General features: G+C 41.3%; 1 long non-coding RNA gene across 1 annotated transcript; it reads right to left on the bottom strand.

The window, feature by feature from the left end:
* Positions 1-1,019: 1,019 nt before the first annotated feature.
* LOC144291216 (uncharacterized) lies at positions 1,020-18,652 on the bottom strand. Its single transcript, XR_013358539.1, has 3 exons — positions 18,479-18,652; positions 13,842-13,910; positions 1,020-1,777 (listed from the first exon to the last, which is right to left on the bottom strand). It is a non-coding gene; the product is annotated as an uncharacterized LOC144291216 (long non-coding RNA).
* Between the last annotated feature and the right edge of the window lie 29 nt (positions 18,653-18,681).

Here is an 18,681-nt window from a genome sequence, read left to right on the forward strand (position 1 = left end):
CCCAGGAATGCATCTGGAAATGTTTGTGCTATAAAAAATAGAATGTTCCTGACTAATATGGTACTTTATAAATTCAATGTGCATATAGCAATAGCAAGTTTAGAGAGTGGCAATAAACAAAACAAAAAAGGGGGGTAGGGTAGTTTATGAAGCTTATAAAGGCATTTATTCCAGCATTTGGGTAATTGGAAATTTGATTATGGCCAACACAATTTGGGTCCATGTTAAAAGAGATATGGTGCCGTGTGATGGAAAATAAAACAAAAATTAGAGTCAGATACATAAGGTTTCCAGTACTGGCTCCTTTTCTTTCTAGAAAGTGACTTTCCTCTCCAAGCTTCTTATTTTCATCTGTAAAATGAAGTGATAAAAATAGTATCTAATTTCAAGTTGTTATGAAGTCAGATATTAAAGAAGTGCCTGACACATGGTAAGAGCTCAGTAAAGCTAGCTATAGTTTCATCTTTTGTTCATTGGGTAATTATTGAGCATCTTTGATGGGCTGAGTTCTAGAAATTCAGAGCTATAAAACAGTTGACTTGAAAAAGTTCACTGTCCAATCTTACAGATATTTTATAGAAGAGTCTGTATCATTACACAGACTAAGGATATATGTTTCATATGGTAATGGGAGTATTTTTCTCAGGATGTTCCACAAAGCCCAGGTTTTCTCAACCTCTGCACAATTGACATTTAGGCTGGATAATTCTTTGTGGCGGAAGGCTATCTAAGCACACTGGCACAATGCTTCTGAAACTCTGGGATGTACAAAACAGATATGAATCTTGGGCTCAGGCTCAGGTGGGTGAAATTTGTCATAACTATTCTTATAATAGAAAAACAATTTAGCTTAATTTCTGACTGTTCTTCATTTTTCTTTTTAAGATTTTATTTATTGATTAGAGAAAGAGAGAGAGAGTGCATGGAGCTGGGAGCAGAGGGAGAAGTAGACTCCTTGTTGAATAGGGAGCCTGACATGGGCCTCAATCCCAGGACCCTGAGATCATGACCTGAGCCAAAAGCAGATGCTTAACCGACTGAGCCACCCAGGCACCATAGTCCCTCAACTTTTCTAGAAGCAAGAAAACCACTTCAGCCTAAACTGTGACCATCTCTATATTTCCAGGGTTGAGCACAGAGCCAACAAGTTAAGGATAGAGGGTGTTCTCTGGTCTGCATTCATATGTGGGTCCCAAGGAATTGCTGTTGAGTGCTTCACTGTCCCTGTGCACCTGGACCCTTCCAGGGTAAAGACTCTCTGCTCTCTTCTGCTTGCTCGTCTGCAGACATCATGTCTGCCCATATACAGCCACTGCCTTGAGGTCTTGTTACTTCCTTGGCAGCCCAGACAGGAGGAATTCAGGAACCCTCTAAACTCTCCTTTTGGTGTCCCCCCACAAGTCTGGAGGAATTTCCCCCATCTTAGGGTGTGGAGTGTTGCAGCTGCAATCTCTTGTTTGCTTCTTTAGCATATTCTAGTAAACCTGTAAATTTTGTGCCTTTTAATTTTTTGCTACCTTCTTTACCTGTTTCTTCCAAGTTTAATTCTGAGGTCATAAACATAAAATACTTGGGGTAACTACAGCCCAGACAAGCTTTGTGTGGCTTGCACAGTATTTCTGTTTAAGCTCAAATCCGTATCCTTTAAAGGAGAAAAGTGCTCTCCAGTTGACCGCAGACCTCATCGTTTCTTGATTTTCCTGCATCCAATGCACTTCATCTGTTTACATTACCCGCCTGGTGATTCTAGGCAATTTATGTTTCTAACCCCTGGCCTCTATGAATGGAAAAACAAAACAGGCAATGAGCACAAAGCAAATCTCTATTTGAATGGAACGATATACAGAGGGAAAAAAACCCACAGATTTACATCTGAAAGTACTGTCTTAGCCATATATGAAAAGAAAAAGCCAAGGTGCTACAGTTAAGGTGTAGATAGGATGTCCAGAGCCATGACACTCAGCCTCCCAAGTTTAAAAACTATATGTCTGCTGAGTGAATACAAACTTTAACAGCGACTTTGGAGATTCTTCATCATATGGCAACCATTTCCTTTGTCATTCTGTCTCCCTCTCAGGCTCAACAATCAAACTGTGTAACTTGCTCTTCCGTATATCTGCCCTGCTCACGTTGTCCTGAGTGATTCAGTTCATTACGTTCCCTCCATCCCTGAATGTCTGTCCTACTATTTTTAGTCAGAAGCTTAATTATCCTTCGAGTAGGAGCTCAAACTTCATCATCTTATGCTTTTACAGAAGATTCTTGTCACCCTTTCAGGTTTATCCTCCTCCATCAGCCCACTAACTATAGGAATTCCTCTGGAATCTTAGAATTTCTTTTTTCCCCCATCCCTGGACAATCTCCTCCATGGTCATAGCTTCAGTGATGACATTTATGCAGGTGGTCCACAATATGTATACTTCTAGCCTAGAAGTGACCACATATTTAATTGCCTTTTTTGACATCTCTTTTTTGAATATCTCAAAGGCATCTTGAGATCAGTATGGCTTAGGGGCCCCTGGGTAGCTCAGCAGTTGAGCATCTGCCTTTGGCTCAGGTCATGATCCTGAGGTTCTGGGATTGAGTCCCGCATTGGGCTCCCTGCAGGGAGCCTGCCTCTCGCTCTGCCTATGTCTCGGCCTCTCTCTCTGTGTCTCTCATGAATAAATAAATACATTTTTTTTTTAAAGTCAATATGACTTAACCAATGACCTTTCTCTACTAAACCTTTGTCCCCTTTTCAGTCTTGGCTACCACCAACCAGCCATCTGGTTTGCCAGCAGAAACCTAGGAATCATCTAGGATATGCCCTTTCTCTTTAATTTCTTTCTTTTTTTAAGATTTTATTTATTTATTCATGAGAGACACAGAGAGAGAGAGAGAGAGAGAGAAAGAGAGAGAGAAGTAGGCTCCCTATGAAGAGCCTGATGTGGGACTCAATCCCAGGACCCCATGATTATGCCCTGAGCCAAAGGCAGATGCTCAACCACTGAGTTACCGGGGCATTCCTCTCTCTTTAATTTCATATGCAAACCATCACAAATGAGGCTTTTTTACAAGAGGGATATATCCTAATCAGGCCCACTCAAAATGGTCTTTTTGACTTTTATGCTTTTTATTGTACATTATTGGCATTTTGGATTCCTACAGTGTTTTTGGAAAGTATCACTCATCAAATCTAGGGAAATGATGGTTTAGATTTCAGAACTGGTCAGGCTGAAAAGGGGAGTGCCTCAAACTGCAATGATTTCCCAGGATAAACATCACCATTTGAAGAACTGTCCTAGTGGCCACTCATTGCTCTAGGTTCCCACCACTCTCCATCACTATGAACCCAGTCACATCAGTATAGTTCTCCAGAGAAACAGAACCAAGAGAATAGTTATATTTATACATTATATTTACAAATATAAATATATATGTATGTGTATATGTATTGGTTCATAAGATTACAGAGACTGAGAAGGCAAAGATCTGCAGTTGGCCAGTTGGGCATGTGGGAGAACTGATGACAAAATTATAGTCCAAGTTCAAGGGCCTGAGAACCAGGAGAGCCAATGGTATAAGTTCCAGTGTAAGTTTGAGGCCAAAGGCAGAAGACTGATGTCTCAGCTTGAAGACAGTCGAGTAGAGACAGACAATTCTTTCTTACTCAGGCTTTTGTTCTACTCAGTCCTTCAGTGGATTAAGCGAGGCCCACCCATGCTGGGGAGGACAATCTGTTCTACTCAGTCTACTGACTCAGTTAATGTCATCTAGAAACATCCCTGCAGACACACCCAGAAATAATGCCTAACCAAATTCAAATCCCTGTGCCCCAGTCAAGTTGATGTAGAAAATTAACCATTGCAAAACTTAAACCTTGCCATTTTCCTTTGTACTTGTTATTTTATCAGCTTCAGTGCTCATCCTGCAGAGTCTGGTCCCCTAAAGGAGCACGTGTCCCTTCTCTTAATTGAAACAAAGTCTGTCTGTTCCTGGAAGCAAATGTTGTATGCTGACTACTACTCTTTCTCCAATGGAGAGATGAAAGTCATTTAAAATGCAGCATTTCCTAAAAATTAATTTTACAAAACACCAGTCTTTTTTATTTTTATCATTTTTATTTGGGGAGGGCAGAGGGAGAGACAGAATCTCAACAGATTCCCCACTCAGTGCAGAGCCCAGCTTGGGGCTTGATCTCATGACCCTGAGATCATGACCTGAGCTGAAATCCAGAGTCCGATGCTTAACAGACTGAATCACCTAGAAGCCCTAAAAAACACTAGTCTTACGAGATACACTGGGGAAAAAATGTTAGAAAGAAAAGATTTCTTGACAATTAAGTGTTATTTCTCCACATTAGTTTTCAATGCTGCATAATACATTGCCACAAACTTAGCAGCATAAAACAAGGCCCACAGCTTCCATGGCTCAGAAGTCCAGGCTTGGCCTAGCTGGGTTTTCTGCACAGATTTTCACACGAGCGATATCACAGCATTGGTTGAGCTGTGTTCTTTTCTGGAACTCAGGCCTCTTCCAAGCTCATGTGCTAACTGCCAGAATTCAGTTCCTTTTGGAGTTTGGATTCAGGCCCTCAGCAACTAGAGAGAGCCCTCTCTATAGGTAATTACACATGCCTACTTGTTTTTCACGGTCAGCAGGATGATCCCAGTTTCTCTTTAAAGGGCTTTCACCTGATTAAGTCAGGCCCACCCAGGAAAATAGCTTTTTAAATTAATTCTGAGTCAACTGATTTGGGATTCTTCATCTTTGCCATATACCATAGTCTAATTATAGGAGTAATGTCCCAACAGTTTCACAAATCCCACACTTTCTCAAGGGGAGGAGATTATGTAGGACCCAGGGGTTGTAATGTTGGGGGGCTATCTTAGAATTTTGCTTGCCACCATCCAGACTGAAAAACTCCTGGAGTGAAGAACTCTGGCTAACTTTGTTGTTTCCCAAATTAATTTGGCCTATATGAAAACCTTATTTTCATGTAATACTTATCATCATTCTTAAAATTAGTTTTCTGGGCCATCCATGCTTTGGAATACACTGGAATGGAAAAATCCCTGGGTCATCAAGCTTGGCAGTTCAGGATTCCAGTCACCATCCTGCCTCTTCCCATTGGCATCAGCTTAGGCAAGTTCCCTGACCTTGTAGAGCCTTGGTGAAAAATCTAGGGTTCATTAGAATCTGCTTCTCATGGCTGTTACACCAATACAATGAAAGTAAGTAATACCGGGACATGCATGGCACAGGTTAGAAACCGAACAAGGTAAAAATGGGTGATAAATTCCTCTCTCTCCTTTTCCATATGAAATTTTAAAAACAATTTCAAAAAGGATACTCTACTGATGTTAGACTTGCATGAAGGTTTTGGATATCAGACATGAAGCTTCATAACCTCCTTAGGCTAAAAAAATCTAAAATTAAAATTTGAGAGGAAAAACAGTTCTTTATTCTATGCATGATAATTAATTTATGTTTTAAACCGTCCTCCATCAATACTATCAGACCACAGTAAAGCCAGAAATGAATCATGAGCATATGTAAGTAAATTCTGTGATCTTTTTAACTACCCAAACAACAAAAAACATGAAAAATTTGATGTTATCATTTAATAGGTTAAAATTGATTGAGATGTCTCAAAAATACGGGTTACCACTTCTTATATCCAACAACGTAAAATAAAAAGTCTTCAGCCACATAATGTAAAGCATAAACTACTTAATGCCTTTGGAACAAGTGCCAAGTTTTAAAGACAAAATATTTGATGTTTAGACTAAACTGTAGGGCAGTGACTATATGATAAGTCTAAGTAGAATGGGTTATAAAGGTACAAAATGACAAAACTTGTGGGTAACATTAAAACATTGTAATAACTGTGTGACCTTCAATAAATTACTTACCCTTTCTAAGCCTCGGTTATGGCCTAAGAAATGGGTATAATAATAATACTGTGCCATAGGCATATTGTAAAGGTACCACAGATAAAAACTGAGTGTAGTGATGCTACTTCTTAAGTATAGAGTTAATTGTTGTACAAGTGTAAGCTCTCATTTGGTCTCAACTCCTGTTGTGCTGTGCTTTGAAATCCTGTGCTACATGAAAAAAATGCTCCATATCACTTGCCATCAGGGAAATACAAATCAAAACCACAATGAGGTACCACCTCACGCCAGTCAGAATGGCTAAAATTAACAAGACAGGACACAACAAATGTTGGAGAGGATGTGGAAAAAGGGGAACCCTCTTGCACTGTTGGTGGGAACATGAACTGGTGCAGCCACTCTGGAAAACAGTGTGGAGGTTCCTCAAAGAGTTAAAAATAGAACTGCCCTATGACCCAGCAATTGCACTGCTGGGGATTTATCCCAAAGATACTGAGTAGTGAAACGCCGGGACACCTGCACCCCCATGTTCATACCAGCAATGTCCACAACAGCCAAACTGTGGAAGGAGCCACAATGTCCTTCGACAGATGAACAGATAAGGAAGATGTGGTATATATATGGAAGATGTGGGGTGCGTGTGTGTGTGTGTGTGTATACATTATATATATATATATATATATGTGTGTGTGTATATATATATACATATATACACACACACATGAATATTCCTCAGCCATTAGAAAGGACGAATACCCACCATTTGCTTCGACGTGGATGGAACCGGAGGGTATTATGCTGAATGAAATAACTCTATCGGAGAAGGACAATCATCATATGGTTTCACTCATACGTGGAATATAAGAAATAGTGAGAGGGATTATAAGGGAAAGGAGAGGAACTGAGTCAGAAAAATTAGAGAGGGACACAAACTATGAGAGAGACTCCTAACTCTGGGAAATGAACAAAAGGGAAGAAGGGAAGGAGGATGGGGGGATGGGGTGTCTGGGTGACAGGCACTGAGGTGGGCACTTGATGGGATGAGCACTGGGTGTTATACTGTATGTTGGCAAATCGAATTTAAATATAAAAAAAGGGAAAAGTTTGTGCTGAATTCTGAAAAATTAAAAAAACTACAGAGTGACGTTTATGCTAGACCTCTTATTAAAGGAAAAGAAAAACAGCATGCTTATATTATTCAATGTCGTTAGCCATTAACAGAGGAGAGACAAGTGCAGAGAATATATTACTCATAAAATTCTTTCTAAATGGAATCCTTTACAATATATCCCGTGAGGCATCTGCAGGTCTTTAGGGACACAGAACAATTTATTGAAACTTCTGCGCAAATTGAAACTCGTATTTGGAGCAATGCATTAAGAATCTATAGATCATTTATTCCTGCTCTTCACTGAAGGAATTGCGGAGATCACTTTTATTATACAAATGCTACTTCAGTGATTAAAATTCCTTCTCTCTGGCATATGCATGAAAAATAAGAATAAGAATGAATAAGAAATAGAAGTTGCTCTGATAGATAAATCGCATATATACAAGAACAAGGAAAACAGTGTGTGTGTTATCATATTAAAAAAATAAAATATATTGGGAACTCCTTGAGTTTCTTTCCTCAATAATGAGAAGCACAGAATGAGAATGTTCACTTATAGTAATTTCATCAGCACACCAGTGAGGCCAAAATAAATGGTAGACAGAAACGTGAATAGGGTATCATTTTGATATTACTTCTGCAAACACAGCTAGGAGAGCTAATGCTCATTTTAAAATGCATGTCAAGGCTTCAAAAGATGCACAACAAATAAAGAAAAAAATCTTTCTGATTTTACTAGTTTCTGCTGGGAGCTACAATATACTTAGTCCTTTCCTGGGTGCTATCAACCGTATAAGAAAAAGATGTTGGCATTTCCGAGGGCCACAAAGTAAGCTTGTATTATGGTGCACTCCACGACTCTAAGGGGGCTGGCCTGTGAGTTTTGATAGTGTATAAAACAGAGTTGGGAGTCACTCAGACCTGGGGAAGACCTGACTCAGCTATTTAATGCATGAAATTGAGTAATGTTCTTGACTTTTCAAAGACTTGATTTCCTCATCAGTCAAAGGGGAATAAAAAACACCTACCTTTTTTTACATTCTCTATGGGTATTGGATGGGTTAATATATATGAAGCCTTGAACCCAATATGCTGTGGACTTGTTACAGTGGTTGCTGTTACTACTCTAGTTAATGTCTGCCTTTGTTTGGCTTTCCCCAATAGCAGCCTCTTAGACAAGGATTTTGGTGCAAGAAGTTTACTTGGGAAGTGATTCCAGGAAGCACAGATAAAGGTGTTGGAAGTAAGAAAGAGAAGGGAAGGAAGACAATAATGGTGATTTATCAAGCAGGCGAGAAACTCTGAGACAAAGTAGGATACCTTTAGAATTATCCCACCCAAGCACAAGGGAACTGGAGTATTTATCCATCAATAATCTGTTATTTGTTGAGGATTGCTTCTAGGGGAATTAACCTTTCTACACTTTTGGCTTATCCTGCATGCTGGCCAAGCCTGTTCTTAAAGGCAGACAAATGACCTCAGCCAGGGAGAATTGAAGGGATTTCAGTAAGTAGCCTTCTGAATATAGGGGTGAGGACATAGGAGATGTGGGAAGAACTCTAACAAAATCTGCTGCATTCTTAATAACCCAGACTCTACTCATCTTCCCTCTGGCTCATTGTCTGCCGAGCTCTTCAATTCCCACTGCTTTATGAGGTTATTATAACATAGGTAAAATCTCTCAAACTGTATTCTTAGGCATCTCCTTGTCGAAAGACTTTAGGTCTGGCAAGTTAGAGTGTACACCCTCTGGGTTGAGTGAAGTTAAAACTTGGAGTTTGGATATCCAGATTTTATAGAGTTGGTTTGGTGGATGCTTTTCAAAGAGTTTACAACTGTACTGGGGGATTTGACATTCACAAGTCCAAAATGTAAATTTATAAATTTAAGGTGCTAGTGTTGGTGCAGTGGTGTTTTCTAAGAAGTGAGATGTGAGATTTTGTCATGGAGAAGTCTGCTGAAATTCCCATTGCTTTTGTCTAGTATTATTTCCCATTTTACTCTGAAATCTCAAGGCACCTGTATGGGGCATGCACTTAGTGCTGACTTCTTAAACCATCAGCTGTTTAGCTCAATAATGAAATGGACAAATGACTTGGTATAGTAGAGTAAAAATGACCGATCATTGCCAATCTCTAGGGAGCATCCTACTGAATTACTTTATTTTATTAATTTTAAGAGGAAAGAGAGAAGAGAGCTATTTCCTAGTTATGGCATAAAGAAACATCAAAGCTAAAGGTAAGGCTCTTATGCAAGAGTATAAACTTGGAAAACTTCTGAAATATACATTTTACCAATTAAAGTGAATAACAATCAAGTGGTGTCTATGTTTTCAGATGAATGGAAAGAGTGGAAAAAAACATAGGCTTTGCCAAAGAACAAAAAGAACCCCCCAAAACCTGAGATCTAAGCTCCACTACTTAGGAGCTGATTTATCAGGTAACTTAGTTCATCTCTCTGAGCATAAATGCCTCTTTTGTAAAATGGGCATTAAATCTAAATGATGAAAGAATATGACATATAAATGTAATGTATATGATATATAAAAGTGTTAGATTCCATCAATAGTTGAATAGATTAACAAATTGTATTTTTACAACAGAATGCTTCTCAGCAATAAAAGGAATGATGCACAAAACAACATGATTAATCTCAATTATGTTGGACCAAGAACAAACAGCACATACTGTAGGGTTCCATTTTTGTAAAACTCTAGAAAATACAAAATAATCTATCATGACAGAAAGCACATGTGTGATTGCTTGAGGATGGGGAAATCAGGAGAGGTGGAAATGACGGACAAGAAAGGGAAGCTTCTGGGGCAATGGGGATGCTCATTATCTTGATGGTTGTGATGGTTTCATGGGTGTACACATATGTCAGATTTTATCAAACTTACACTTTAAATATGTGCCTTTTATTGTATCTGATTATACCTTGATGAAGCTGTTAACAAAAATAGTGTTAGTGACATGCTCAGTGAATGTAATAATTCCTTCTCCAAGTGTGTGTTTATATGACCTTGACTCAACTTGTTTGGGATTAAATTTGGTGAGTCCAAATGAGTTGAGGCTACACAGAATTGACATTCATTATTCTGCCTGCCTGTCACCTCTTTCTTATTTAGTTAATAGGATCGTCCCTCTTTCAGTAAACTGTTGCTTCTCCACTCAAAAACATGGTTCTCCTTGGAGCTGCCAATCACAAAGATCAACACTTTGGCCACTCAGGGATGGGGATATATGGACAATACTAGTCAATGTTGTATGCCCAGTCCCCAACTTCCCTGGCCTATGCTACAAATTGCTAATACCTGCAACCTTCTTCAGAGGTTTGCCCTTGGGGTACTGGAGCTGTCTCACCTCTAGAGCGCCAGAGCTAAAAATATCTAGAAGATTATATTTCCTCAGGGTAACCTATGGTCAATGACTAGTGTACAGTGGCAAAACCCCAGCTCCCTTCTTTCAAGATGGGGACAAACTCTGATATGTGAATATGCTCCAGAGCTCCCTGTGAGATCAGGGGTTGGCCAGCACTTCATCTGAAATTAGTTTTAATTGACTGTTTTCCTCTTCTTCTTTCTCCCATTCCCTTAACATTTCCCACTGGGAGAACTTCCTTAATCAAACCACTTGTACTTGAACCCAACCCAAAGCAGCATGGCAAGTCTCTTTGGCCCAAGAGATTTATTCAGGAATGGAACTGAGACTCCAATGGTCTGCCTCAGAATCTTAGCTACTTTTAGAATTTGAGCTGGGACATGAGGGCTCTCTTTCATCTAATCAAGAAAAGTTACAGATGTGATACTAGAACCCCAAGTTCCTAAGTTCCTCACCATGTAAAAAAAGGGGTGGGGGGTTTGAAAGAAGCCAAGCTGAGAGAAACTCAGACCAGAGACCAAGAGAGAGACAGACTTCTCATGATGTTTGCGTCCATGATACCAGTTATCTTTAAGAATGGGCACTCTTTGCTTCTGGGATTTTTTTTTTTTTAAGATTTTATTCATTTATTCATGAAAGGGAGAGAGAGAGAGGGGGAGAGAGGTAGAGACATGGGCAGAGGGAGAAGCAGACTCCATGCAGGGAACCCAATGTGGAACTTAATCCTGGGACTCCAGGAACATGCCCTAGGCCAAAGGCAGGCACTAAACCACTGAGCCACCCAGATGCCCCTTCTTCTGGGGTGTTTTCTGTCAGCCAGTAAATACCATGGGTTTGGCTTCAGTTTCTGCCTCTGACAACAAAAGGAGTCCTGACTAAAAACCCTGGTATACACTCAAACTAGGCCTTTCTGCCCTTGCCATTTGAAATTAGTCAGATGGACAAGTTACAAGGAATTGGATCAAATAAGTGAATTGCTTTTATCCAATTAGGCCACAGGAAATATCCCAGGTTGAACTCACAAAATTTTGCCTTTCAGAAATGGAACTCAAATAGATTTCCCTTTTTTTCCCCTGGTATAGAAATATAATTTGTATTTTGAGTTATAATCAAATACTTTAATAATAAATCATACTTCCATGTCAGTTGTCTTTAGTAATTTGATCTGATTTTCCTTAGAACGGCAAACTCTCCCTTTGAATGGACTGAGGTTTTCCACATGCCAAGTAATTCTTTCTGAAACCAGCTGGGTGTGTCCTAGAATTCAATTTAATTCAATTCTGACACTAAACAGAGTGTAGACCCCATAGGTTAAGGGCTCAGTCTCACAACACTGACCCTGCTCCCCACCTCAGATGCCAATCATAAATCCCAGGTTATCACCTGTACTTCTGACCAGCCAGCTATAAATCAGAGGTTCCCATAAACCCTTTCGTGGGTTTGATTATTTCCTAGAACAGCTCATAGAACTCAAGGAAATATTTACTTACTTTTATTGGTATATAATGCAGTAAAGGATGTGATAAAGAATCCAGACAAACAGCCAGATGGAGAGAATCATAGGGTGAGGTCCAGAAGGGCCTGAGCAAAGGAGCTTCTGCCCCCATGGAGTTGGGGGTGTCTCCCTACAGCATGTGGTTATGTTCACCAACCTGGACACTCTTTGTACCTAGTACTATATGGATTTCTATGGAGGGATTTATCATGTAGACTCAATCAATTGTTCACTCAATCTCCAGCTGCTCTCCCCTTCACAAAAGATGGGAGGTGGGCTGAAATCTCCAAGCTTCCAATCATGGTTTAATCTCTCTGGTGATCTGCCCTCATCCTGGGGCTATCCAAGAGCCCACCGAGAGTTGCCTCGTGGGAATAAAAGATTCTCCTATGGGTTCTTGTAGCTCTGTGTCAGAAATCAAAGGAGAGAATGATATATTTTTTCTATTGTTTCACCGACCCATTCACCATACCCTACCACAACCCAGAGATCAGGAAGAGATGCTACCTGTTATTGAGCTAAAAGAAATTTTGGCTAAAATCATGCTAAATAGTTGGCATTATTCAAAAAATCATCAAGACATTATGCAATTCTTAATGATATCATTCACTTTTCCTGTCAAAGGCATGAAGAATTCACCTATCCACTCAGGGGAGTAGAAACCATGTGAAATTATGGATTTGTCCCAGCACATCTTACTCCCTTTTGCCCTAAACCCTTCGAGAAATTTGGGCCACTGCTTGTGAAGCACTGTTTTCCCTCAATCCATGGATTATTTCCCCTTGAACAAAAGACATCAAACTCATTGCTAAGTTTTAGTTTTGTCATTTGACACTTAAAAACAGTCAGGTCTAAGGGAATCTGGTGACTCAGTTAAGTGTCTGACTCTTGATTTCAGTGCAGGTTTGTGATCTTGAGGTTGTTAGATCAAGCCCCAAGTTGGGCTCCTCATTGAGCAGAGAGTCTGCTCAAGATTCCCTTTCTCTCTCTCCCTCTGACCCCACCCCAAACCCCACTCTCTCCTTCACTCCCTGTCAAATAAAAAGAAATAAATCTTAAAAAACTGGAAACAAAGAGGTCTCAATTTATTTATTTATTTTTAAAGATTTTATTTATTCATTCATGAGGCACAGAGAGAGAGAGAGAGAGAGAGAGAGAGGCAGAGACACAGGCAGAGGGAAAAGCAGGCTCCATGCAGGGAGCCCAATGTGGGACTCGATTCTGGGACTCCAGGATCACGCCTTGGGCCGAAGGCAGGTGCTAAACTGCTGAGCCACCCAAGGATCCCTCAGGTCTCAATTTAAACCCTGGTTCTGCCATTTACTAGCTTCATGTTTCATTTTTCTCAATAGCTCCATTATAAACACCATGGATGTGGCAATCACATTGGTCATAGTCACTGCTACATTTAAAGTGAGTAATAGGGATCCCTGGGTGGCGCAGCAGTTTAGCTCCTGCCTTTGGCCCAGGGCACGATCCTGGAGACCCGGGATCGAATCCCACGTCGGGCTCCCGGTGCATGGAGCCTGCTTCTCCCTCTGCCTATGTCTCTGCCTCTCTCTCTCTCTCACTGTGTGCCTATCATAAATAAATAAAATAAAATAAAAATAAAAAAAAATAAAGTGAGTAATAAGGGCGGCCGGGTGGCTCAGCCATTTAGCACTGCCTTCAGCCCAGGGCCGGATCCTGGAGACCCTGGGTCCAGTCCCACGTCAGGACTGTGCCTGTGTCTTTGCCTTTCTTTCTCCCTCTCTGTGTGTCTGTCATGAATAAATAAATAAAATCTTAAAAAATAATAGAGTAATAAGTAACAGTGATAATAATAATAGAAAACAATTTTGATTACTTTCCATCTGCCAGAGACTGAACCCAGTAAACAAACAAGCACTTACCTCACTGCTACAATGCACTGTTACTAAAGTGCTTTGTTCATTTTATGAATGAGCAAATTTAGGCTTAGAGCTCAAGTAACTTACCTGAGGTCACTCAGATAGGATGTGGTTGAATGGGGATTTGAATTTGAGCCATAAAATTTGCAAGCTAATCTGCAGAAAAAAAAATGTTGCAATTAAGAAAGGTAGGAAGGGGGGGGAAAGTGAAGGGAAGAAAGAGAGAGACAGGATTGATAAAAGGAAATGTCACTAAAGTATAGTTGGGAGGCTGTCAAGGGACCTGTCATGCCCACCACTCCTGGTCAATTGCAAATCAAATCAAAAAAGATGGACCTTGCTCAGGATACTACTTTAGGTACTACTTTCCTACCCAGCAGGGGGAAGAAAGGTTTTCCTCTGCTCCTGGCAACAGCCCAGTCAATGAGAGATAGTCACAAGTCAGCCAATGAGAAGCCACTCTAATTCCAGCTCCCAGTTTACTCCAATGCTTGTTTTGTTTTGTTTTAATCAGTCTCCTAGCTCCCTTCTCCTTTCCTCTATAAAAGAACGTTCCTCTCTTTTGTCTGGGGGACTGGCTTATAATTTTTGCTGTAGTTTTCTTGCCTTGTATTGCCATTCTCTGCTATTTCTGAATAAACCCATTTTTTCTTGTAAACCAACTAGCAGTTTCATTTTTAAAATTAAAGGATAAATGCAAAGAGAAAGGAGGGGGAGCAAAGGGGCAACCAGGAAGCAGTATGAGAGGAGGGAAGATTGTGCAAAAAAGTAAATGTAAGAGGTGTAAGTGAAGAAAGACAGATAATGTCACAGGGTTGTGATGAGGTATAATTGAGAAACATAAAGCAAGTTCAATGTGCCTGGTACTATCATATCATGGTATTGGTATATATCAGTAATCCTTGGGAATTAAATGTCAATATCAATGGAAGAATCTACTGTAAATAACGTAGTATAAAGCAAAGTAAATTTTAAAAAATGATATGGCCTGTTATTTATTGAAATTATAGATTGAATGCACTCTCCTAACTCAGAGACACAGCACTGAAATCCTCCTTTGTCTGTTGAGTAAAGAGGACGGATATGTTCTAACGGAGGAAATGTCACAAGAATATTCTCCTATTGACTTGACACTTTCAACAATCTAATATTTCACCACATTTGCTTCATCTCCCCCTTTCTTTCTCTTCCTGCTTTTATGCTGTTGAAATAAAGCTTGGGCATCACGAAATGTCACCTCTAAATACTTCAATATGCATGCCTTTTAAATGATCACTCTCTGTCATAACCACATTCCCAGTCTAGGATCCCTCCCAGAAAAAGAGCCTAAAACAAGGGCTTGCATGCAAGTTGTTATTTTGGGAAGTGAGCCCAAGGAACAATGTGGAACTGAGAAGGTGGAAGCAAGGAGGAGGCAAAGTCAATGCAAGGATGCACCTGTGGGCACCTGGGCTGGATTGTGAACCTCTGAGGAACTACAGGATTTCATTCAACTTGTGTATTAAGTGACTGAAATGGGGAATGTTTGTCCACTGGTTCCCATGTCATGGTCTGGGATGCCACATGGGGGGGGGGGGTGTTAACACTTTTACACTGCCAGGTTTGCAATGGAATGCTTCAGAAGCAGACAGAATAGGTGGAAAGTTTCCCACTGGTGTCCTGCAGGAGGCATCAGAGAAGCCCCAAACAGCCCAGAGCAGAAAGTGAGAGATCTGTGGTGCAGCCTAGGGAAGGTGCCATCAGGTTTCACCTGCAGGACCCTGGGCACCACAGCAACAGCTGGAGTGAACATGGAGCTGGGGTGGGCGGGGTGGGGGGTAGGGGGCACAGCCAGGACCTAAGGAAAACATGCCTGACACAACTATAATGCCATTGCCACAGCTAATCAAATTCATTCCAATGCCTTGAGATCATCTACTACTCAAAAATCTGATTCTCCCAATTGACCCAAAGAGCTCTTTTTAGAGTTGCTTTGATCTCATTAGAATCCAAATAAGGATCACAAATTATGTCCTTAGTTAAGGTTATGTTCTTAAATCTCTTTTACTCTAGAACAATCCTCCTTCACCTTTTCAAATGCAATTGATTTACACCCAAAAATCCCATAGCTGGTGTCCTAAGACCGTTCCACATTTTGGTTTTCCCTCATTAGAGAGTCAGTTCATGTTATATCTCTATCCCCAGTATTCCTGTAAATGATCATAAATTCCACAGTGTTTATTAAACTCAAATAACTTTAATGGCAAGAAAACATTGCAAGTGATGCCATGTGCTTCAAAGTGCATTCCATCTGAAGACTCATGCAGTAGAATCAATGGTGGGTCCCTAAAAGTTATGTCCACATCAAAATATCAGAACTTGTGAATATTAGTTTGTATAAAGTGGCAAAAGATGTGGTGAATATAAGGATCTGAGGAAGAACTTACCCTAGATTACCTGGGTGGACTCTAAATGCAAGCATACTTGCAAATATGTATATTTAGAGAGGCAGAGGGGGTTTGGGGACAGCCTCACAGAATCTAGTAAAGTTGGAGTAGAGGCTGGAGTGATGTGGCCCGGGAACCCCAGGCCAGCATCCAGAAGCTGAAAGAGGCATGGAATGGATTGTCTCTTAGAGTCCCTGGAATGGAGTGCAGCTTTGCTGGGTTTCAGACTTCTAGCCTCAAGAATACTAAAATGCTATGTTTTAGGGATGTAGGGATTTAACAGCCTGATCTCCTCATTGCCAAGTCTCACACAAACTCTCCTTTGAATAATTCTGCTCACTGATGAATGTGGCCTGCATTAATTACTATTTAAGGATAATAGAATGGTGATTTCTGGACTCCTCTCTTTTCCTCTTTATGAAGAGTTCTTTATAAAGATGGACTTTTCATTATCATCTTGGGTTCTTTTCTTATTTGAAAATGGAACTCATGCAGAAAACACTAGAGGTAAATATTTCATCCCCTCTCCCCCTCCTTTTTATTTTTATTTATTTATTTTTATTTTTAAAGATTTATTTATTTTTATTCATGATAGACATGGGGGGGTGGTTGGCAGAGACACAGGCAGAGGGAGAAGCAGGCTCCATGCCAGGAGCCTGATGCGGGACCTGATCCTGGGACTCCAGGATCGTGCCCTGGGCCAAAGGCAGGCACTAAACCGCTGAGCCACCCAGGGATCCTCCCCTCCTTTAAAAAAAATTCATTTATTTATTTGACAGAGAAAGAGTGTGTGAGAGGGAGCAAAAGCAGGGGGGTTGCACAGAGGGAGAGGGCAAAGCAGACTCCCTGCTGTGCAGTGAGCAGGATTTGGGGCTTGATCCCAGAACCTTGAGAGCATGTTCTAAGCTGAAGGCAAAAGCTTAACTCACTGAACCACCCAGCACCCCACATTCCCCCCCTTTTAATTATTTTTAGTGATTTTATTTATTTACTTGAGAGAGAGAGGCAGATAGAGCGAGCGTACAAGTAAACAGAAGGGCAGAGGGAGAAGTGGCTCCCTGCGGAACAGGGGGTGGGATGGGGGCCTGAGTGGAAGGCTGAGCCTCAACTGTCAGAGCCACCCAGGAGCCCCACATTCCTCCCTTTTAACTGCTATACTCCCAACTAAGCAATTGTCCATGACAGTATTTTTAAAACTATTTTTATGACTTTATATTTTTAAGAACAGCTTTAGGTTCACAGCAGAATTCAGCAGAAGGTACAGAGATTTCCCTTCTCACTTTCCCTTCCCTGCAACTCAAATACCGAGCCTCTGCGCTGGTCAGTAGCCTCCCCCAGAGCGGTGGTATATTTGTTACAACGGCCACGTGAATACATTGTGTGTCGTAGTTGTACACGGACACATGCTTATCACTGACAGCCTTTAGTTCATATTACAAATTCCTTCCAGGTGTCGTTATATTCTATGGGTTGGGATGAACACGTGCTGACATGCATCCATCATCATCATATCATAAAGTGCACTTTCACTGCCCTAAAAGTCCTCTTTGCTTTGCCTATTCATGATAGGTAGCTTAGGTCCTCATTTGCAGGGCAGCTGGGTCGGCTCAGCGGTTGAGCACCTTGCCTTCCACTCATGGGTCCTGGGATTGAGTCCTGCATCAGGTTCCTTGCAGGGCAGGGCGGGGCGGGGCGGGGGTGGAGAGGGGCTGTTTCTCCCTCTGCCTGAGTCTCTACCCTTCCCTGTATGTCCCTCATGAATAAATAAATAATTTTTTTAAAATTTTTATTTATTTATGATAGTCACACACAGAGAGAGAGAGAGAGAGAGAGAGAGAGAGAGAGAGGCAGAGACACAGGCAGAGGGAGAAGCAGGCTCCATGCACCAAGAGCCCGATGTGGGATTCGATCCCGGGTCTCCAGGATCGCGCCCTGGGCCAAAGGCAGGCGCTAAACCGCTGCGCCACCCAGGGATCCCTAAATAATTTTTTTTTTTAAGATTTATTCATTTATGATAGACATAGAGAGAGAGAGAGAGAGGCAGAGACACAGGAGGGAGAAGCAGGCTCCACGCCGGGAGCCCGATGCGGGACTCGATCCCAGGACTCCAGGATCGCGCCCTGGGCCAAAGGCAGGCGCTAAACCGCTGAGCCACCCAGGAATCCCCAAGAAACAAAATCTTAAAAGAAAAAAAAAATCCTTATTTGCCTCATTGTTACTAGTTAACCTCTCCTACTAGACTCTGACCTCTCGGAGAGCAAAAAAACAAAAAACAAAAAGCAAAACAATCCCACCAACCCATCAACCTCCTTCACTGTGTCCTCAGCAGCGCCTGCCACAGGGAAGGGGTACCCCCGACGTGCTTTTTTACTAAATTCTCAACATCCCCGAGAGATCCGGGGGGGCCCCCCCCACCCCCGCAGGAACCTAGAGGCAGGGAAGGCACGTGCGCGGGTCTTTAACCTCGGATCACAAAGGGGGCGTGGCCTCGGGCGCTGGGG

Source organism: Canis aureus, chromosome 19 (genome assembly GCF_053574225.1).
Source record: "Canis aureus isolate CA01 chromosome 19, VMU_Caureus_v.1.0, whole genome shotgun sequence".
NCBI lineage: Eukaryota > Metazoa > Chordata > Mammalia > Carnivora > Canidae > Canis > Canis aureus.